The sequence below is a fragment of the Lagenorhynchus albirostris genome, chromosome 7 (assembly GCF_949774975.1).
Source record: "Lagenorhynchus albirostris chromosome 7, mLagAlb1.1, whole genome shotgun sequence".
NCBI classification, from domain to species: Eukaryota; Metazoa; Chordata; class Mammalia; order Artiodactyla; family Delphinidae; genus Lagenorhynchus; species Lagenorhynchus albirostris.
In genome coordinates this window covers 3,172,349-3,195,609 of record NC_083101.1, presented here as the reverse complement: position 1 = coordinate 3,195,609, position 23,261 = coordinate 3,172,349, and positions in this window count along the sequence as shown.

Genomic DNA, 23,261 nt, shown 5'->3' with positions numbered 1-23,261 from the left:
GGGCTGTGAGGCCAGACCATGGTTAGACCCTTGAATCCCAAACTCCAGCCGTAGCTGGCTCCAAAGCCAGAAAGCGGCCCTGGGTCCTGCAGCCTTTGTCAGCTGAGAGGGGCCCAGGAAGCAAAAGCACTTCACAGTCAAGCGATGGGCCGCCGGGTGACCACACATGCGCCAATGTCACCCCGTGAGGCCCCTGAGCACCATACCATCTGCCTCATGCGACGCAAACCTGGTAAGTCACAGGGGCTGGCTCTCAGCTAGTGTCTTCCATGGGCGGGGACAGAGCTGGACATTTTATGCCCATCAGCTCGTTAAGCCTTGTATCGGCCAGCCTCAGGCAGAGAACCAGACAAGCAGGAGATGCAGACGGATTGACCACGTGTCGGCTCGTGGGCCTGGGGCGCTGGCAGGGCAAGTGGGAGACCCACAGGGCAGGCTGCTGGGGGGCGGGCTGGATGCTCTGGGACAGGGTCCTGGCCCCTCAAGGAAGCCTCCACTCTGCTCCGGTTGAGTCCTGCCCTCCCCTCCTGGATTATTGAGGAGGGTCGCCCTCATCCAAGTCAACACACCCACCAAACACCTAGGCTGCCGTGTGACTGACTCACTGGGCTCCAGCGCCTCCTCAAGGGGACTCAGGAATCGTGGTCCCGATGTTACCTGCAGTTGACGGATGGTGGCACGGAGACCCAGAGAGGACGTGCAGCCCGGCCAAGGTCACGTGGCCAGCCCGTGGCCACAGGGGAATGGGAGGCTGGGCGCCACCTCCCCTGCAGCTCTCGGGAGGCCTCACTGAGGTCCAGGTCCCCAGGAGTCCCCACACTGTGCCCTCCAGCGGGGACAGACCGCTCACCAGGTCCTCTGCACAGAGGCAGCCGAGACAGATACATGCCAGTCCTCAGGAAGCTCTGTGCTGGGCACCCGGCGGGCTCTGGACAGATCATTCATTCACCGGCAGGAGGTGAGGTGCCCCGGGATGCATGACAACAGGGACCCGACTGGCGGCGCTGAGGAAAGGCTTCTCGGAAAGTGACATTTAAGCTGATTTCAGGATGACAGGAAACAGTGAAACAGGCTACCAGTGCCTGCTCTCACCACGGAGCCTGCAGTGTTCCGGCAGGAGCACGGCCTCCCATGTATGAGTGTATGTTACTAGACCGGGGGACAGTGGGTCTTCAGACATGAGTCCTGGGCAGCATTTGGTGGCCGAGGGCAGAGCATCGATGAATCGATCCATCGGACCCGTCCTTCCTGGGCGCGTTGGCTGGGGGGAGGGGGGAACCCTCGCAGGGAGACAGGGGGGTGATGGCTCCTGGGGTCCTGCACGGAGCACCCGCTGAGATGGGCCTCGCCCGTGTTCCCCCTGACTGCCCACGCCATGTCCACGGCAGGCGCTCCTCGTGACTCCCTGGGGCCATGCTGGGCTACCGGAGGATGAAAACCAGGTCTGGAGCTCCTCCGGCTTCCTCCATGCCCTGCCACCCCTGCAGACCTTGCAGGGGACCCCCGTGATCTACGAGATGAGGTCTCTGTGGCCACCACCTGGCTGGACTAGGCGGGTGACACCTTCAAGCCTCCTGTGGAGGAGGAAATGTTGCTCTGTGTCCAGTCCTGCATGGGGAGTGTCCTTTTTAAGTGCCGCCCGGGGATGGGGCATGGTACAGCCTCACAGCACAGTCCCACACACATGCAGGCACCTACCCAGGCTCCAGCAGCAGAGGATGCCCCGGATCAAGGGTCCTCACACCTAACACCTGCCCCGACCACGGAATTATCCCAACATGGGCATTTGGCCTGGAGGATGGCCCCAGAGAGCAGCACGCACGGCAGACCCTGCTGCGTGGGCCCATGTGGGCTCCCCACCCTTACCCGCCCTCCAGGGGGAGACCTGGGGGCGCCCTGAGGGACTGGAGAGGGGCCCAGCTGGCTGGACCCCGAGCACAGCACACGTGAGCCGGGCGCTCCGGAGACGCTTCTTATATATTTGCTGAAGGCAAGACTGAGTCCTCACAGGGGCTCCTGCCCGGCCTCTTCACTGAGCCAGTCGTTCTACACGTGTTGATGGAGCACATTTTATGTGTTAAATTATGCTGAGCCCTAGGGAAACCAGCCTAAAAAGAGAGAGATGGATGGACAGGGGAAGGAAGGAACGAAGGAAGGAAGGAAGGAAGGAAAGAAGGACGGAAGGAAGGAAAGAAGGAAGGAAAGAGGCAGGGAGGGAGGGAGGAGGGAGGGAGGGAGGGAGGAGGGGAGGGAGGGAGAGAAGAGGGAGGGAGAGAGGGAGGAGGGAGGGAGGGAAGGAGGAGGGGGGAGGGAGGGAGGAGGAGGGAGGGAGGAGGGAGGGAGGGAGAGAGGAGGGAGAGTCCCTGCCCAAGATGCCCGCTCACCCGAGAGTTGAGACTGGAGGACAAGAGGGTGTGGGAGATGCCTGCAGGCTATCACAGTGGGGTCTGCCCGAGTTATTCATCCAACAGTGACCCGCGGCCAGCTGTGCTCCCAGCGCGCCTGGAGGGTGGGGCCTGAGCTTGGCAGTGGACGGGCAGAAGGCAAGCAGTGATCCAATGCTGACACGGATTAGCACAGAGGAAGAGCAGGACTGCAGGGTGAGGGTCTCAGAGGGTGATGCCCAGTGAGAAGGGGCCGCCAGGTGAAGGGAGGAGGGGGCACAGGTCCAGGGGGCTGTTCGGAGCATGAAGACAAGGCGGCTTGACTTTGACGTGGACGTTCACCCACAGCCAGGCCTTTCCCGGCCCTGAGAGCAGACAGAAAGTGACCCATTGCTTTCCTGAGAAGGCTAGCCCCTGGCAGAGGTGGCCCCAGGTGAACTTCAGACTGTCGGGAGAGGCTTCCAGAACCAGGCGGCCAGCTGGCCCGGTGCCTCACCCAGCACTGTCCACCTGGGGGGGGGCAGTGTCCCCCATCAGAGAACCCTGAGGCCCGGGCCTGGGAAGCCAAGGGGCCTGGTGGTCGGGCGGGAGGGGGACGGCAAGGCCAGAGGGCAGAGGATGTTTGCACAGTGAGTCAGAGCAGATTTGGGGCTCTCATTGCACACTGGTCCACGGAGGCTGGAGTCGAGGCCTCACGACGGCCGACGCCTCTGCTACCTCCCGCCAGAGGGGCCCTGGATGGGGGCAGGGAGGCGGCCACAGACAAAGGCGGGGACGCACAGCCCGTGGCCAAGGGCCAGTTTAAATTAGTGAACATCTGAAACGAAGGAGGTTTTGTTTTGTTCTAAGAACCCAAGTGTGTTGGAACAGTCGGCCCCAGATTAGCGGCCGGGGAACACCGCCAGCCCGGCGTCTTACGGGGCCTGATTGAGGAACAGATATAAATACCTCGCTTTCAGATCCTGGATCATTCAGTGGGTGAAGGGACACAATTACAGGGACCCGAACGCAGCCCCCTTTGGGTCAGCTCCCTGCCACTCAGGGTCCCCAGCAGCTCTGCGGTGGCTGCAAGCCCAGGGCGCGTTATCCCGTGGGCACACGTGCCACGGAGCGGGCTCTGCTGAGGGCTCAGGATGAAGAATCTAGAGCATCAGGAACCTCACCAGTGACCTGCCCGCCGCTTGCCTCCACATTGGAAAAAAACCCGCTCAGAAATTCTCCTGCGGCTAACTCATTCCAGAAACCACCAGACCGAATATCGCTACTGTAAATACATTTCTTCATTATCCTGGGGCATCTTTTGGCCAAAAGACTAAGGAAAAAACCAGGAAAGACTCAGTAAGTGTCTGGGCCCCCGGCAGGGGTGGAGGAAGGGGGCAGAGGGAGGTTGGAAAGACAGCATGTTCTCGCCGAGGATGTAATCTGTGCCGTTTATGAAAGTGCTCGCTCGGCTAGAGGCTGTGGGCTGTGCATCTGTGAGAACCAAGGCGGGAAGAGGCACAGCTTAACCACCCGGGAGGGGTACAGTGGGCGGCGTTTCACCACGGTACCCGGGATTTAATTTATAGAGGTAACCAAGGGAGGACACGGGTGAACAATGGCATCGAAGAAGAGTTTACCACTTAGAGTTTTCAAGGGGAGGAGCCATGCCGGGCCACGCAGGGCCACACGGGGAAGCACCAGGGTGGGCCGTAGCCTAGGAGGGAGGGGGAGCTTGGCCCAGAAGCTCCACTGTGGTTTCTGAGGTTAGGGCCTGGCGAGGCAGGCTCAGCACTGGTGGGCTTGAGTCTCTCCAGTGGGCCCTGGGCCATTGGGCACCTCTGGCTCTCAACTACCCGGCTGGAGACTTAAGGCTGGGGATCCTGGCTTGTGTAGGAGTTAGAGAGGCAGGTGGTCGTGGTGGGCTCTGGACTGTTGGTCTGCATGTGAAAGGCCTGTTCGCAGGGAATGGCTTGCTGTCTCCAGGAATTTGCTCCCCTCTGGTGAGGGACAGTCTCACTGAAAAGCCCCCAAACCGTCAAAGCATCATAAGATCCAGAAATGTTTAAACGTGACTGATACAAGCAGATGGACGCTCCTCCGTCCTGGGGTTTGCACTCTTTTCCAGAGCACTCAACGCAGCTGGCCACTCCCGGTCCTCGGGACGGCCTCCCCTGGAGCTCCAGGACTCCTCCTGCTCCTGGAGTCTCCTTGGACACCCTCAGGGCCCGGTCTTGGGTGGTCTTCTGCCTTTACCACCACCCCGTGACCTCCAGGGGGCACGCACAGGTGCTGGGTCCCCATCTCCACCTGCTTCAAGCCCCTCTCCTGAGCTCCACACCTGCAGATCCACCTGCCCCACCTTTCACTGACCTTGGCCAGGCCCCAAATCTTTTCTCCCACGTTGTGTTCTCCTGTGGGCTCTACCTCCGTGAACGGACCCTCTGTCTTCGTCACCCAGGCCAAAGTCCAGGCTCCTCACTGTGCTGTTCATTGTGTCTGCTAATCCGTCTCCTACCCCTAACACCCAGAAACTTAGGGAGGGCCTGGTATCCCCAAAGTGGGCAAAAACCAGCTGGCAGACAAGACAGGGGCAACTCCAAGGCCCTCGGGGCCTGTCCTGGGTTGGCGTGTCTTCCCCAGGAAGGCCCACCCTGGCAGCTCAGCTCTCTCCCTCCCCCTTGGAACCACAGCACTCAGAGAGAGCAGATTGTCTGAGCCCCCATTTTACAGAGCGGAAAACCGAGGTCCAAAAAGAGGAGGCCGTTTGGGAAGAGCTGGTTAATGGGCGGAGGGACCAGGCCTGGGTCTCAGCCCTAAGCGTCCTGCTGTGGTGTTTTCTCGACTCACTGCTGGGCCCAGCGAGGCCCCAGGCATAGCAGCAAGGCCAGTGTGGCCAGAGCAGCCTGCAGGCCGGGTATAGGGTCAGAGGTCGGGGCAGGGTCACAGCCAGTACCCTCGCCGGGGTTTCCTTCTCAGGAAAGGGTGGTGACCAAGAAGGGGGAAGTTTCTCGGGCACCCGCTATGCGTACTCGTTTGCTCCCACCGAAGCAGAGTACAGCCTCAGGGCGGGGATGAGGAAGTGGGCTCAGGGGTCCCACAACCACTGGAGTCCTGGGGACAGTGCCCCTGAATGTCTGCGCAGTGCAGGACCGCTCGGGGACGGGTGGCCGTCAGGCCGGGCTCTGGGTGGCAACAGTAGCCCAGGAGGGACACGGCATCCTCCTGGGGGCTGACGCCTGGGCCCGCCCACCCTGGGCGCGGGCACTGTCCCGGGTCTCTGTGTGGGATGACGCCGTCAAGAGGCGTTCTCTGCTTTGCGATGCCAAAGGGCATCCGAGGTCGGGAGGAAACGTGCCCACCCTACAGGGCCAGCTGCGGAATCTGCAGGGCTCAGCGCAAGCGCAAAGATGGGGGCCCGTGTTCCGCAAGTGGGAACGATTTCAAGGCGGCAACAGCAGAGAAGAGCCAAGGGCAGGGCCGTCTCAGCTCAGCCCGGGGAGCAGCCCGGGGCCGTCTCGGGAGAGGGGGCTTTCACCAGGAAGTGGGAGCAGGACAGGGGGTCCCAGCCGAGGGGCCAGAAGGAGGTGGGCTCTGCCCCAGGCCCAGCGTGCACAGGTGAGGGGTGTGCAGAAAGAGGGACAGAGGCCGGAGCCTGGTGGGACCCCTGGGTGGTTTTTAAGCAGGGAATGGAAAACACTAGAGCCTTGTTTGGGGGAGAATAGGCCAGCGAGGTGGGGGGCAGGGTCTTCGTGGCTCCCCATCCCCTGGGCTACGCCATCCAAGTGAACCCCACCTCCTGCCCACCTCACTGGCTCCAGGGACCCCATTCTCGATTGCATTAGCTTGGTGGGGAGGACCTGCAGCTCAGTGTACCCGTAAAAGAGAGGGGGCACCAAAACCGGGGGTCCTGACCTGATGGTAAGCGTTTGGGACCAACCCCCAGAGAAATGCCATGGGCATCTGTGTACCCATACCACGCGGCTCCCAGGCCCGCTTGAAGCCCACCCTGCACCCTGTGACCCCACGTGCCGCTCCTGGCCAACGCATCAGCTTCAGGGCCCGACAGGTGGCGTGTGGCCTGGTGTCCTGACCCCCTGGCCCCTCAGTTCCCAGAGGAGCTGCACATTCCAGGGGGCCCACATGGGAAGCAGGGCCACGGCCCCTCAGAAGTCACCCCATGTGGCCTCTGGGGTTCTCAGTGAAGTGAGGCTCCCACATCTAGCTCTAGCCCAGGTCAGTCCCTCCACGGCAGGCCCCTCACAGCCGCTCCTCCCTGGCGCTGACCTGGTGCTTGGATGACCGCGTTCACCCAGGGCCCGGCCAGGTGGCACGCCCCTGCCCCCAGGCCCCGCTCGGCTCACTGTCTGTCCGCTCCAGCCCCATCACCCTCTTCCCAGAGGCCAGGAAGACAGGTCGGAGGTGGATGGCGCCTCTAGGGCCAAGCGTGGCCATGGTCCAGAAACAGGTTTTGGAGTCCTCAGGGCAGCACCGGCCAGGGTTCCTGCTGGACGTGGACCCTGTCTGCCTTTGCTGCCCGGGACAAGGCCAGCCGTGCGCCCCCGGCAACAGGAGAGGCCCCAAGTGGCAACAGGGGTCCACAGGCAGGAGACTCCGGGTGGTCTCGGGCTCGAAGTGGGGAGGATACCACTGAGACCCACCGGCCAGGCAGGCCCCGCCTCCCCGCTCCAGAGCTCTGGTCCCAGCAGCATGCCCTCTCCCAGTGCCCTGTCCTCTCCTGGTCATGGGATGCTGAGGACATCACCTCAGAGGGTAATTGTAGGGTTAAAGATAAGGCCTGTGGAATCTCCCAACCAGCGGGAGCCTTTAGCTGGTGTTTAGAAGAGATCTAGTGCTTTCTACAGCTTCTGTGCTCCCTTGTACTGTCTGCTTGAAAACAGTTATCACACCTGTTGTCATTGTTTGCCCAGCTGTCTCCCCACCAGACATTCGGCTTCGGAGAATAGGGTCGTACAGTTTCATATGTATTTCCCCAGTGCCTGATAAGGTCTGAGTGCATCCTAGTCACTCTGACGGTATTCACTGAACAAACGAATGAGTCAAATGGAAGGGAACCAGTTCTGTGCCAGGCACTCAATTTCTGTCTCACTTCTCCTCTCCCTAAAGGCTGTCCCATAATGGTTTCCTGGCTCCCGCTGGTCCTACTACATAAGACGTCATGTGGGTCTCAGCAGTCCTCCCCCATCCCCCAACACTGTTCCCCGGCCCCCACCAAGGGTGACCACTGCCCTACCTTCAAATGCAGTGGGATAAAATGTGCTTGTTTTGAACTACGGATAAACGGAATCGCGCAACAAGTGTTTGTTTTTATTTCTGCCTAACTTTCTTTCCCTCTGCGTTCTACTTCAGAGTTTCGACTGCATCGGTCCACGTGGCAATAGTTGTTCACCCACGTCGCTGCACAGTATTCTCTTATGGAATATGGCCATCCACTGACCTATCCTATTTTGATGGACGTGGGTTTTTCTAGCTTGGAGGTGTTACAAAACAGCTAGGATGGACATCCCGGCACACGTGTTTGCTTGTGCCTGTGTACGCACTTCCGCTGGGCATGGACCAAGGAGCAGAATTGCTAAGTCGCCAGGGTTGCACGTTTTCACGCGTGCGCGTTCCAGCTGCTCCACATTCTCATTGACACGTGGTTTGTCGGTTGTCTTTAACTTGAGCCATTTAGGCAGATATGTGATTGTGGTTTTTAAAAAAATAATTTATTGAGTGAAATGCACACACCATAAAATTAACCACTTTACAGTGAACAGTTCCATGGCACGTAGTACATCTACAAGGTCGTGCTACCACCACCTCTGTCTAGTTCCCAAACATCTCCATCACTCCAAAGTAAAACCCCTCAACTCTTAAGCCATTTCTTCCCATCCTCCCTCCCCACTGGCACCCACCCATCTGCATTCTGTTCCTATAGATGATCTATTCTAGAGAGTTCATGGAAACAGAATCGCACAATGTGTGACCTGTGGTGTCTGGCTCCTTTCAATTAACGTAATGTTTTTCAGGTTCACCCCTGTGGTCGCATGTATTGGTACTTCATTCCTTACTTATGGCTGAATAATATTGCATCGGATGGATGGACCACAATGATTTTCACTGTGATTTTAACCTGCATCTTCCTGATTACTCGTGAGATGAAGCACCTTTTCAGAGGTTTATCAGCTCTCTGAAGAACCTCTTTTCTGAAGTTCCTGTTGAAGTCTCTTGCCCACTTTTCAGGTGGGATTTGGGTTTTTTTCTTACAGATTTGCTTTTCTATATTCTGAATTCAAGTCCTGTATCAATTTTACGTGCTGTAAATATCTTCTTGCACTTTGAGGTTTGCATTTAATTCCTTCACCTGTTCCTCACCCATTCTTTCTGCTTCAAGTCCATGACTGTAATGTTCAGGCTCAGAGCTGGCTATGGGCTGTCAGATCAGTCATGACCACACCCCTGCCCCAGATTCTATGCAGAGTCTCAGAGCAGAGGCTCACCCCCGGCTTCCCTGCCCCCCTGGTCGTCTGGAGGGGCGTCCCAGAGACGCTTCTCTAGAGCTCATCTCCTTGACTTCCTGCAGCTACCTGACCACAGACACCCCCAAACCCCAAGCCCACTGCCAGGGGGAGAGCCCAGGGGACCCCATCGATTCAATGCCATTGAGCAAATCTTTTATCCGCACCTGCTCTGTGTCAAGGATGAAAGTCAACCCCAAGTCTGCACAGATGGCTCAGGACCTGCTGGTGAGGTGCACTGGGATGAGATGCTGCTGAAACATGGAGAGGGGGGCACACAGCCAGGCTCAGGGTGTCCTGGGCCATCCCCCTCTCCCCCCACCCCCCAGCATTAGCTGGGAGCATCCCAGTGGACGCACCTGTGAAAGAGAGAGCCAGCACACAGGGAAGAACGCGGGGCCCCCAGGGCCTTGCCTTTGGCCAGCAGCTCACGCAGGGGTGTGGAAGGGCAGAGGGAGATGCTGCGTCCACGCCACCCATCCTGGGAACCTCCGGGAGGACGGGAACCACGTGGGTGGATGCGGTCGGCTGATAATGGCCCCAAATATCCCACGTCCTAGCGGCTAGAACCTGTGAGAGTCACCTGATACTGCCGAAGGAATGCTGCAGATCTGATTAGGGATGTTGAGATGGGAGAGTACTCAGATTGTCCGGCTGGTCCCAGTGTCATCACAAGAGTCATTGTGAGAGGGAGGCAGGAGGCCAGAGGAGAAGACGCAGGCCAGAAGCAGAGGTGGGAGGGCTGTGTTTAAAGATGTAGGAGGGGGCATGAGCCAAACGAGGCGGAAAAGGCAAGGGAACAATTGTCCCCGGAGCCTCCAGAAGGAACCAGCCCTCGGGAGCATCTTGATCATAGCTCAGTGACACTGATTTTCTACCTCCGGCCCCCAGGGCCATGAGCAGGTCAACGTGTGTTATTTTAAGCTCCTCGGGTTGTCATCTGTTACAGCAGCCGCGGGGGGGAAATGAGACGGGACTGGAGTTCAGGGGCTGTGGGGAAGATGCTCAGGAGAGCGTCCGGGTTTAGACACCCGGATGTAGGAGGGGCCTCTTAATGGGCTCCCCAGACCACATGCGAGAGAGCCCAGCTAGGCACTGGGGCAGATAGCAGAAACGACGCTCTCGCCTAGACTCTCGGGGATTCTTTGACCGTGATCCCTAGTAGCATGAGGTCTAAAATCACTCCCCTGCCAGCCACATCACAGGGCTTGGAATCTAGGTGAACAGAGGCTCAAGAATCCCAGCACCTCATGAACTGCCACCTGCTCGTGCAGAAAAGGATAATCCCACCAGCAGCACCCAAAACAACACCTCCCGCTCCCTGGGCACCGGGTCCAGTTACGAGCAGCGTGTGGGCTCCTGGCACCCCCTCTCACAGGCCTTGCTGCCCCATCTCACAGGTGAGACCCAACGTCACTTAGAGGATATATTTCTTTTTTTTTTTAATTTTATTGGAGTATAACTGATTTACAATGTTGTGTTAATTTCTGCTGTACCGCAAAGTGACTCAGCTCTACGTATATATATATATATACTTTTTCATATTCTTTTCCATGATGGTTTATCACAGGATATTGAATATAGTTCCCTGTGCTCTGCAGTAGGACCTTGTTGTTTATCCATCCTATATATACTAGCTTTTTCATCTGTTGATCCCAAACTCCCAGTCCTTCCTTCCTGAGGATGTATTTCCCATTCCAAAGCCATTGCCTTTAACTCTGATGCCTTACGGTCGTTCTACTGCCCCAGAGCCTCTATGCTTTTAAGTAAAACAAAACCACAAACACTAATTTGGGCGACACTAATGCTGCTTTTGCAAACCTTGGGCCTTTTCTTAATAAACCATTTCCTCATGGGCGATTCATGTCCTCGGCACCACCGCCAACCAGCCTTTGGAAAGTCTGAGAAAACCTGGACACTCTCTCACAGCCTCTCTTGACTCTTTGCACAGAAGCAAACAGTCCTTTGCTGTTCTGCCACCTGGTCCTTTAAGGATTTCCAGGAGACGATTTCCAATAACCGACACATACCTTTCCAAAGCCCGCAACGTGCGCTCCAAGCCAGGAGAGTGCATTTACACTAGCCCATTTATGCAGATGTCTCCCAAAGCCAGACTGGCCCATCTAATTAATTCAGGGGAGTGGTGCTCATCCAACCACCGGTACCCACCGGCCTCCACTCCTCCAGCCAGCCTCTCAGTGCTGGCCTCCATCCTAAGTGTTGTGGAGGCCGAGGCCACAGAGCTCGTCCACTGCACAGAAAGCGGCCAGGAGGAAACCGGTCCATGAGGCAGGCATGGCCCAGGGGTGGCCCCCACCTGCTAAGTGTGGTGACTGCCCCGAAGGGATAGGCACCACAGTCTGAACACTAATACCTTCCAGGGCTCCTGGGCCCCCGCTCACCAGGTCAGAATGAGGTGTCAGGGAGGACCCAGGGTCGCCCCGGGACACACCCGGCACCCTAGCTCCCTGCTCTGCGTCCTCTTGCCCCTGGAGCATCCCTGCCCCTTCCGCAGCCTCACGGCGCCCACGTTCAGCTTAGCGACTGCCAGGTTTGGGAATGTTATCAACAGGTAAAGTTTTTTTAAAAATCAGAACCTAGCAGTAGCCAACTTTTAAGCACGATTTAATGTCACCTCTATCTCATGACAGTAGAATAAAGGACACTGCTGAACGTGGAGTGAACAGAGTTTTATGCAAAAAAGCTCTCCTTGTTTAGTTTCCTCACTGTGGACCTGTGGAGATGTCACCCACATTTGGGACACACGGGCTGGGAGGCTCTAAGCTCCTGACAGCTCCTGACACTCTTAAGTTGCCGGAAATCCAGGTCAGGCTGATTTCACCGACAGGTGTCCTTGTCCATCTTCTCGATCTGCAGAAGCTCTTGGAGGACCACGCTATGGTATCCTGTCATTCTGAGCATCCCTTCTCACTGCTAAAGGCGATTTTTTGCCTAAACACGCACATGCACAGGCTCTGGGCAGGATGCCGAGTGCCGCCGGCGCCGGCCGTCGTCCTGACTGAAGAGCTCCTTCATCCCTCTTGCCTCTTTCATTAATTGTCTACTTCTATTTTTCTTTTCGTCTTTTGGAAAATGTGATTTGTCACTTTCAGGGAGGTCTTTATTTACAGACTCTCGTTTCACTTTTGGTGAGCGTCTTCCCTGTTTGTCACTCACCTTTCCTTCTAAAAACACGGGTATCTCGGTCACCTTGATGTGCACCTAGACAGTGACACTGTGACAGTCACCCGAGTGATGCCTCTGTCCCTCAATCATCTTTGCCTTTCCTCCTCCTGTATTTTCTTTGAATGAATAATGTCCTCCAGACTGTTGTTGGTTCACTTTGTTTTGTCTTTTGCCAAAATGCTTTATGAATTTCCTACATCCTAACATTTCAAAAGTAAGCTTCTTTCTTGAAAAGCGTGCAATCCTTTGTTAAGCCTTCAAGCAACCGACAAGCTCCGTGTCTGTGTCAGAATCCGGCACGGAATCAACAGACGTATTACAGCACATTAGCGTGGTGACAATTGACTCTGTTACTTTAGGGCAGCTGTTTAAAATACCAACCTCCACTGATCAGAGTCAGCTTTGGTTTCTAAATGTGACCTTTAGTTAGGGTTCCACCAAAGAAAATAGCCATAGATTGAATATTTGGACTCAGTAGCTACAAACAAGACTTTTGGAGAGTGTGTGTGTGTGTGTGTGTGTGTGTGTGTGTGTGTGTGTGTGTTCACATTTATTTATTTAAATATCAAACAAGCAGACTAAACCCACTCCTTGGGCTTAGGGTTGGCTGGGCTGACCCCGTGCTCTAGGGAGCGAATAATGTCACAAAATTTAAGGAAATACCTGATTCTGGAAACAGTCTGTCCAGGGCCACCAAGACCTTGGTACTTGTCCCATCCTCACTCAATTCCTTGACATGAAGTAGAGGTGGATTAGTGCCTACCCCACATCAATCCCAACACAAGGGTTCTGCAACCCAGCCCCCCAGATATCTGGAGGTAAACAGAGAAGAAGGGTATCTCTGAGGGCCAGGAAACCTAGCTCAGGCACCACGTAGCTCCCAAGACCACAGCTATGGCCTGTGGGAGCTGTCAGGGCTGACCCCTCAATCCTCCGGCCAGATCCTTCATGAGCCTCAGGACACCAAGGCCCAGAAGAGGGCTCTGGTTGAGGTTACATGGTGATGTTGAGGTCACACTGCCTGGGCCACAGCTCTGACCCCTGCCCAGAGCTGTTTCCTCCGCACCATAGATGTTTGACTCAAGGGGCTGCTTAGGGTGTGTGGGACGCAGTGTAATCAGTTAAGGGCCTGACCCAACTGGGGCGGGGGCACTCAGAGCTGCCCTGCCTGGACAGGAGGTGGAAACCACTTCTGAAGCCACATTCCAGGCAAGAAGACCCACAGGGACGTATTGGTGGTAAGGAGGACAGGTGTGGAAGGAGGGAAGTCAGTGCAAAACCTGCTAATGGAGACAAAAAGGAAGTGTGAGGGGCACCTGAACTTACCAACTCCCCCAGCTGGGACCCAACCCAGGTCAGTCCAGATCTGCCATGGGTTGAGACTCACAAAGATGCTACAGTTCAGACAGCTTCATTCGTGATGACTGCAAAATACTTGACCTTGTAAGTTGTGCTAGTGTTTCCTTTGATGTTTTTTAGTAGAACCCAACAGGAGGTTCCTGAAAATCTATTCTTTTAAATCTTTTGATAGAGGGGATGGGGAGAGGGAGGAAAGAGGGAAGGAAGGAAGGAAGGAAGGAAGGAAGGGAGGGAGGGAGGGAGGGAGGGAGGGGAGATAAATAAAGACTATTACTCCATCTCCATCTCACTGGCCAATAACCAGGAGGCCACGTGCATCTAGCTGGAAGTGACAGATTATCTTTTCCAAAGGTGGAGACAGCCACACCTTCTTTCCCACACACTCTTTTACAATGGGACCTTACTACTGTCTATCAAGAGATGTGGTCTACATTCCTTCCCCATGGACTTGTCACTGCTTTGAGCAACAGAGTATGGTGAGTGAGGCAAGTGACACAGAAGGCTGGGCCACAGGGCCCTGCACCTTCTGCTCTTCTGCTGAGGCACTGACTACTGGAGCCCTGAGCTCCCAGGTGAGACATCCGACCACCCTGATGTGGCTGTGTTCTGAGGAAGCCCAGGGCATGGGACCTGCTCCATGGAGGTTAGGAGGTCTATGTGGATGGGGAGGGGTACCCCTCAGACCAGGATCTACAGCCATTGCCCATGACTTTTAAACTCTGTGTGCAAACCTGGGTATTACCTTAAACTTTTTTTTTTAATGATATGTATTTTAAAATGTTTTAAATACACTCACAAGTCCTAAGTGCACGGATCCATGAAATTACTCAAACTGAACACAGTTCTGTTTGCGGCACCTGTGTCAACAAAGAGATATTGTCAGACCCCAGAGACACCCCCATTGGTTCCTTCCCTGTTACTACACCTAGGATAACCACTGCTGTGATGATATAAACTTAGATGATATAAAACACAAAAGTAGTGAAAGTAAAGAAAACAATAGTGTGTTTACTTTTTTGTATTAGATTTTTTTCATTTCTCACATTGTTTGTGAATTTAAAGTTGCATAAATTTGTATATCGTTCATTGGCATTGCTGTACTGGATTTCACTTTATGAATATCAATTAATTTAATCAGTCTACTGTTACCAAAGAGTGATTCTAGAGAAATGGAATTTAAAGAAGAGTTTTAGTTTGGTTCTTGGGCCAATCCATTTTGCATGTGAAAAAGAAACAACTTGGGGTTCAGAGGTCTAAGAGTTATGAGCTGAACTGCATCCCAAATCATTATTAGTGTATTAGCGTATAGAAATGCAACAGTTTGGGTGTCTTAATTTTGTATCCTGCAACTCTACTGAATTCAGTTGTTAGTTACAATCTAGTTCCAAGGCATCTTTAGGACTCTATATATAGTATCATGATGTCTGCAAACAGCTACAGTTTTAATTCTTCCTTTCCAGGTTGGAGGCCTTTCATTTTCTTTTCTTGTCTGATTGCTGTGGCTATGACATCAATGCTAATTTGAATAAAATTGGTGAAAGTGGACATCCTAGTCTTATTCCTGATCATAGAGAAATGCTTTCATCTTTTCATCATTGACTATAATGTTAGTGTGGTCTTACCATATGTGGCTTTTATTATGTTCAGATATATTCCCTCATTACCCACTCTGTTGAAAGCTTTTACCGTGAATCCATGTTAAATTTTTTCAAGAGCTTTTTCTTCAATGTTTGCAACTTTTTACTCACTGAGTTTCACCACCTAAGACTTCCCCATTGAGTGGATTCCACATCTGTTTATTTATCCACTTTCCTGGTGATGTGCCTGCAGCCTGTTTTCTTTAAAAAAAAAACAAACATCTGGGACTTCTCTTGCGGTCCAGTGGTTGAAACTTCACGCTTCCACTGCAGGGGGCTCGGGTTCTATCCCTGGTCAGGGAACTAAGACCCTACATGCCTCACTGCATGGCCAAAATATAATAATAATAAAAGGTAAAAATCTTCATTGAGGTATAATTCACATACCATATAAATCACTCATTTAAAATGTTCAGTTCAATGGTTTTTAGTGTAGTAATAGATGTGTGCAACCAACACCACAGTCCATATCATACTGTGTTCATCACCTCAAAAAGAAGCCCTGTACCCTTTAGATATCATCCCCAGTACCACAGCCCCCCTGCCCTAAGCAACTACTAACCTACTTTCTGTCTCTATGGATTTCCCCTTTCTGGACGTTCTCATAAATGGAATCATATAATATATGACTTTTGTGGTCAGCTGCTTTCCCTCAGCATGTCTTCCAGGATCATCCAGGTCATAGTGTGTGTCAGTTTCTTCATTCCTTTTTATGGCCACATAATATTCCATCGTATGGAAACAGCACATTTTATTCACACATTCATCAATTGATGGGTATTTGGGTTGTTCCTCCAGTCTGTCTGTTAAAGATAATTCAGAACACTCGTGTGTCTTCATTTCAGGAAGTGGAATCGCTGGGTCACATGGTAGCTCTGCATTTAATTGTTTGAGGAGCTGCCAGACTGTTTCCCACAGCAGCTGCCCCATTTCACCTCCTCTCAGAAGTACAGGAGAATTGGATATACGCATCTTTAACTCCACAAGATACCACCAAATTGTTCCCGAGGTCCCTGTGGCAACCCAAGTTGAGCCCCACTGACAGGGCAGGGTATGAAAGTGTCACAGTCTCACCAGGAAGTGGCATCACCAGACGTGAACGTCTGATGACCACGTGGGTATGCAGTGGTCACTCACCAAGTTGGAGCTTAGACTTCCCTGATTACCAGGACAGAACCATGGGAAAGCACCAATATTCTGTCGTGCTGACCTACTGAGAATATTATTTCACAGGGCTCAATCTCGTAGTAAGATCGAGCTTCCTTTAAGGAATGAATGAATCATTTATTTCTTTATTTACTTCGTCCACATTGATTTCCTCTGCTGTGTGTTTCGTATTCATATATTTTGCCGATTTCCCTGCTTTTTTAAGGAAAGGGGTCTTTTTCCTTTTGATATAGGGATATAGGGATATTATTTATGCATTTGGGATATTAAGCCATTATTGCACGTATGATGAAAATATCTTCTACTGCTCTGAGGCTTGCCTTTTCACTCTGCCCATGGTGTTGTTTCACGATAAGAGGTTTTTCATCTTAAAACAGATGAACTTATAAACCGTTTTGGGGTCTGTGCATCCTCTTTGCTGCCTCCTTTAAGAAATCTTTCCCCACCTTGAGATGATTCAAGATAGCTTCCTTCTTTCTCTTTTAGTAATGCTGACATGCGCATCACACCAGGTCCTTAAACCATCTGGAATATATAATTTGTGAGTGATGTGATGTCACAACCTGATTTTCTCTCTTTTCCGCCCTGATAACAATGATCTCCACATCGTTTGTTGTCTGGGCTCCCCTGAGGATCACTTGTCCCTCTGCCACTTGGTGAGTTTCCCTGTGGGAGCGGACCTGTCCCCGGGCTCCCGGCTCTGACCCACTGGGTCCCTTTTCTCTCCCCGCTACACCAATCTCCCTTTTTTTTGCCATCACTTTATAAGACTTAATAGTTGAAAATGCAGATAACACCACCTCCTTCTTCAAACTTGTTTTGCTTATATTCCCGCCCTGGTCCTTGCTCAGCAATGCTTGTGGTAGAATCAGTTTTTCAAGTGTCGTTAAAACAAACACAGGCCTCCTTGAGATTGCGCTGGCATTCCAACGGATGAAAGCATGAGGTGAGGACGGATGACATCTGTAGGACGCTGAGGATCCCACCCATGAGCCTGGGGCCACTGCCTCATTCTTTTTTCCCAGCTGTTTTCCCAGGATTTCATCTGGGGCTGCACCAGAAGTTATGTAAGCAATTCTTCCCTGGTGAGCGCTCAGCTAGGGTTGAGGGTTTTCTACTGTAAACACTGCTGCAGTGAGCGTCTCCTTGCGTGGGTCCTGGAATCCGTGTGAGAGGGTGGGGTTAGGATGCATCCCTAGACGTGGGCTCGCTGGGCCGTAGAGCATGAATGCTCACAGTGCGGGAAGGTGTGCCACGTTTCCTTCTGGAAAGATGATACCAGTTTACGTGGCGAGGGGCCAGACCTCACGGGTGAGCAGTGGGCTCAAGGCAGCGGGATTCGCTTCGTTCTGATCCCACTCACAGGCTGGCAAAGGTGGAGGTGTCCTGCCGTGAGTGCATAATCGCAGCAAGACGCGACCACCCCCCATACCCACCCCACCACTGTGGTCCCTCTGCTGGTCTCACTGACCAGGCTCGGGGGAAAGTGGCTGGAGGTGTGTCTCCTCCTTCAGCTTCGCCCCCAGACCTGGGGTGAGGTCCCAGCCCAGCCAGGGTCTGTGGAGCTCATTTGAGCTCTTCTATGGGTATAACCTCTGCAAGGGAAGGAGTGGAGGCCAGCCCTTCACACTGCATCCCCAGGGCTGTGGCAGCACCCAGGCACAGAGCCCGCCCTCAGGATACACTTGGAAACTAATTAGATTAAGGACTGTCCCAGCTGTGACCGGAGTCTCAGGCTGCACACTTGGCAGAAACGTCCCTGTTCCTGTTAACAAGACACACCCTGATCGGGTCCTACGTGCACATTCTCCAGACTCCCAGAGGCACCTGAAGACACCTGGCACCCCATGAACCAGGGAGCCACGTCTCCTGGGAGCTGGCTTTGCAACCGCAGGGATAACCTGCCCTCCCAGGAAGCTCCCCCTGAGCCTGACCTCAGCCAGATGCAGAAGCTCTTGGGCACAATCTCCGCCATCTTTCATCAGTCAGTGTGCACACAGGGCCAGCCCCGATTCAGGGGAGGGAAAACGAACTCCACCTCTCAACAGGGAAGTGGCAACAATGTACCGAAACAAGTGATGGTGGCCACCTGGACCCTGGTCATAATGTCAGCATCACCCATAATGGAGGTCATCTTCCAGGGTTGATTCTGGGCCAGGCATTGGGCACCTACCCTTCTGGGTACATACTTTTGTTCCCATTTCATGGATTGGTGAACTGAGGTTCCTGGGGGCCTTATAGCTAACAAGTAGCAGCACCAGGGTTCAAACCCTCTTCCGTCTTGTTCTCAAGATCTTACTCTTTCTACTACACCAGGAGGCTTTGTGACAAGAGCCACCAGGGGCCTCCTTTAATTGTTTTCTAGGATATCTTTCCAAGGACACTCAAATTGCTTCAGCTCTCCCATATAGCTTAATGTTTTAAATTATCCTAATTTTGAAGATATATAAGAATATATACATTATTATAAAGCAAACAGCCACGGATTCACCACCGAGGTCGAGACAGACAGCTGTCAACAGCCAGATGCCTCCGCCCTGACCTTCCCGAGCACGGCCCCCCTCAGCCCTCCGGAGGTAACTACCACCCTGACTTTTATGGTAACTGCTCCCTTCTTTGTCTTTTTAGCTTTACTATCTAATTATGCAGCCCTAACAATACAGTTTAGTTTTGTCTGTGTTTTAACGTTATATAAATGGAGTCATACCGTAAGCGTTCTTTCATGTCTGGGCTTTTTCTCTCCCTCAACATTATGTTTTTAGGTTTATCCGTGTTGTTTTGTGGAGCTCAGTTTACGCGCGTGTGGATGTGTGTGGGGTTTGTGGGTCCCGGTTTTCGTTGTCACTGGCTCCTCGTGCCGTGTGCAATTTCTTTGCATGAATACGCCACACTTTACCATTTCTCTCTCGACGGGCATTTGCACGCACGAGCCCAGGCTCCATCAGGATGCTTTTCCAGGGGTGGGACCGCTAGCTCAAGGGCAGGCACACTTCCAGCTCTGCCAGGTCGTACCCACCCATTTCCCCACGTCCACTCCGACTGGCAGAGGTTAGGCATCCAAAGCTTTACATTCTTGCCAACACGTGATATTGACAGATCTTTTCATTTTCCTCCATCTGGCTAGACATTATGATACCTCGCCGTGACTTTACGTTCCACAGCATTTTAAAGCCCATTTCCACGGCACGATCGATGAGTAAACAGCGCTGAAGAATGACGCCCTCTCGCATCTAGAAGCGCAGTGGGGCTCCAGGGCTCCTTCTCCAGCTTGTTCTGGTTTTATTCCTATGATTTTTATTTCAGTGATCGCAGCACCTGTCTTTCTTTGGTGATGAGGTTGCAAAGCCAGGGGATGGTTGTGAGTCCCCCCCACAGGTGTCCAGTCACAGCCCTGAGGTTTGGCCCCCTGCCCAGGGCCTTCCACAGTTCCGAGAGCTAAGCAGGGTGAGCTCGCCACGCCATCCACAATTACGGACAAGGACAAGAGCCACGTTCTGTGTCCTGTGCGCCTGGCTAGCAAGCCCCCCACCCTGAGGTCTCTAGTCGAAGACCAGGGCCTTTGGTGAGTGGCTACCCTACATTCATTCATCCCTTCAATCCACCTTTATCACGTGCCAACTCCCAGATAAGAATGGCAGACACCACTGTGCACCAGGCTGTTTTGTGCCGGTCTCAGTCTATCCATAGCGATGTTATTGGCTGGGAAGGGGATACTGGCCAGAGAACACTCACGTGGTCGCCTGCTTCTTGTGGCAGCTCCTGCAGACATTTCTCCACCGGAGCCAATGTGGGGTTGCACCCACCCTTGTGGTTCTCCTGACTGCAAGTCGCATCTCAGCAACACCCTTCAGGGAACGATGGAAAAGCAAGGCTTGTCACTCATGGGTCCTGGAGGGTCTACGCCTCACATAGGTCTGACCCCACATAGCGACGTCACAGGTAGAGAGAGCATCGACTGGAAGTTCTGCCCTTTTTGAGGGATCCAGGGTGGAGTCACTCTTTATTGGCAAATTTTAAACCCGAGAGAGAGAATTAAGGTTCAGGAAGGGAAAGGCGGGGTCATTTGAAGGCCAGTTACCTTGGTCCCCCAGGATTTCCTAAAAGAACGTCATGAGAGGGGCGGCCGAGCTCTTTATCTAGTTGTGCAGTGGGAAGGTGTTTATTGAGGAGGGATGTCTTTGCAGTGGGTCAGGCACCTGCCTTACAAAGCCACTGTCCTCAGCATTCATGCCGTGTCAGCTCACTCAACCCTTAGGCAACGCCGTGAAGGAGATACAGTAATCTTCCCTTTGGACAGACAAAAACACCAGCACAGAGAGGTTAAGTGAATTACCCTAGGTCACACAGCAAGCAAATGGTGGAACTGAACTGGGGCTCAAACCCAGGCACTCTGTCTCCAAGGCCCACACACAGAAGCATCCTGGGCTCAGGGCACCTGGAAAGGACGCCTGTCCCCCTCCTCCTAAAGGGCTCGTGTTGCCCAATTTCAAGACACACTACAGAGCCACAGACCACGTGATAGAAAAAGGATAGACACGGGGATCAATGGAGTAAGATAGAGAGCCCAGAAAGAGCCACGAACATCCCCAACCGTTTTGTGCAAACGCACTTTAAATTTTAGAATAGCTCTGAGTTTACAGAAAAGTTGCAAAGATAGTACAGGGTTCCAGTACACCTGCACACCCAGCACCCAGTTCCCCCATTGTTAGCATCTTACGTTACTACATTACTACAGTATAGTCGTCAAAAGCAAGAAACAACATTGGAACATTTGTAACTACACTGGTTTGGAAACTATAACAAAACTCCACTTCATTCTGAGCTCATCAGTTTTTCCCTAATGTCCTTTTTTTGTTCCAGGATCCCATCCAGGACACCGTACTACATTTAGTCATGTCTCCTTAACTTCCTCTGAGCTGTGACAGTTCCTCAGACTTTCCTTGTTTTGGGTGAACTTGGCAGTTTGGAGGACTGCGCAGGTGTTTGGGGGAAAATGTTCCTCCGCTGAGATGTGTCTCGGGTTTTTCTCATGACGGTGCTGGGTTCGAGGAGTGGAGACCACAGAGGCGAGGTGCCACCCTCCCAGAGGTACAGGACGTCCACCTGACTTATCACTGTTGAACTTGACCTTGAGCCCTGGCTGAGGTCGTGTTTGCCAGCCTTCTGCCCCGTGAAGATTCTCTTTTCCCTTCCACACTATCCTCTTTGCAAGGAAGTCACTGAGTGTAGCCCACTCTCAGGGCTGGTGGGGGTAGACAGGAGGGTCTACGTGAATTATTTGGAATTCTGTGTGGGAAATTTGTCTCTTCTCCCTGTTTATTATTTATTCAATCATTTATTTATATCAGTATGGAATTGTGGGTATTTATTTTATAATTTGGGTTACACTCCCAATTCTACATTTTGGTTTTGCTGCCCCAACTATTGCAGCTTTGGCCACTGGTAACTCTTTCAGGTTGGCTCCTGTGCCCCGTTTGTTTTTTGAACCCACCCTTACCTTCTGTGCCTACCGGATGCTCCAGGCTCATCGTGTGTATCTCCCACCCCAGCCCTAGAATCAGCTGTTTCTATAAGGAGCCCTGCTTCCTTTCATTGGAGGATGGTGTTAGAAACCAAGATCTGGGCACTGGGTGTGCTCATTGCTGCTGGGACATCATTGCTTCTCACTCTTCTCAGCTGACAGAGCTGGGAAATACATGTGTGTACAGTAATCTGCGTATACAAACATATCTGTAATTATTTCTGTATCTGTCCATCTCTATCCACATTAAGCTAATATGAGTCCACACTTTTTTTTTTTTTCTTTTTTGTGGTACGTGGGCCTCTCACTGCTGTGGCCTCTCCCGTTGCGGAGCACAGGCTCCTGACGCGCAGGCTCAGAGGCCACGGCTCACGGGCCCAGCTGCTCCGCGGCATGTGGGATCCTCCCGGACCGGGGCACGAACCCGTGTCCCCTGCATCGGCAGGCGGACTCTCAACCACCGCGCCACCAGGGAAGCCCCGAGTCCATTCTTATGAATCCAACTTTAATCCAGTACCGTATGGTCCTTTCTAACTTTCCCCTTTGCTTGTGTGTAACCTCCCCCTTCAACACTGAGAAACCCAGATTCCACTACTCACCTTATATTCACTTATTTGTTCCCTGCCAGTGTGCTTGCACAGCACCTTCAGAACTGTCAACCCAGACCCCCACGAGAAAGAACATTCCCAACCAGCACAGCATTTATGCACAATGCCTTTCATCTTTACTCTTACAGTTTCTAATCAAAATACCCTTTTCCATAGTCACTTAGGTCAGCTTCTTTTCCCCCATTCCCTTCAGAGATGTTATATTGCACGTATCTAATACAGTTAGTCTTTTGTCACCATCTGCCTTCCATCTCGGGATCCCCTCACATTCTGGTTGATTTTTTACATTTTATATATCAAAGTTCACTCCATGTGCTGACAAGCTGTTTGCGTTTTGACAAATGCATGGTGTCACGTATCCACCAGTCAGTGCCACGCAGAGTGATCCCACCGCTTAAAAATCCCTCTGTGCCTCTCCACCACTTCTCCCACACCCAGCCCCTGGCAACCACTCATCTTTTTCCTATCTTTATAGTCTGCCTTTTCCAAAACGTCATATCCATGGAATCCTACCATATGTAGCCTTTCTGGTCTGGCTTCTTTCACTTAGCAGCATGCGTTTAAGCCTCATCCATGAAGCACCACCGTTGGTTTGTCCGCCTGTGGAAGGACATCGCGGTTGCTTCCAGCTTAGGGTGATTATGAATCGTGCTGCTTAAAAGTTCCCACGTGAGCTCTTCTGTGAGCGTGAGTTTGCAGCTCACATAGGTAACAATACACAGGAGTGTGATTCTAGATCCCACGGTAGGTCTACACTTAACTTTAAAAGAAACTGCTAGACTGGCTTCCGGAGAGGCTGCGCCATTTTGCTCCCACCAGCCCCGAACGAGCTTTCCTGTTGCTCCACGTGCTTTCACGTGCCTATTTGCCATGTACCATTTTGGGTGAAGAGTTTGTTC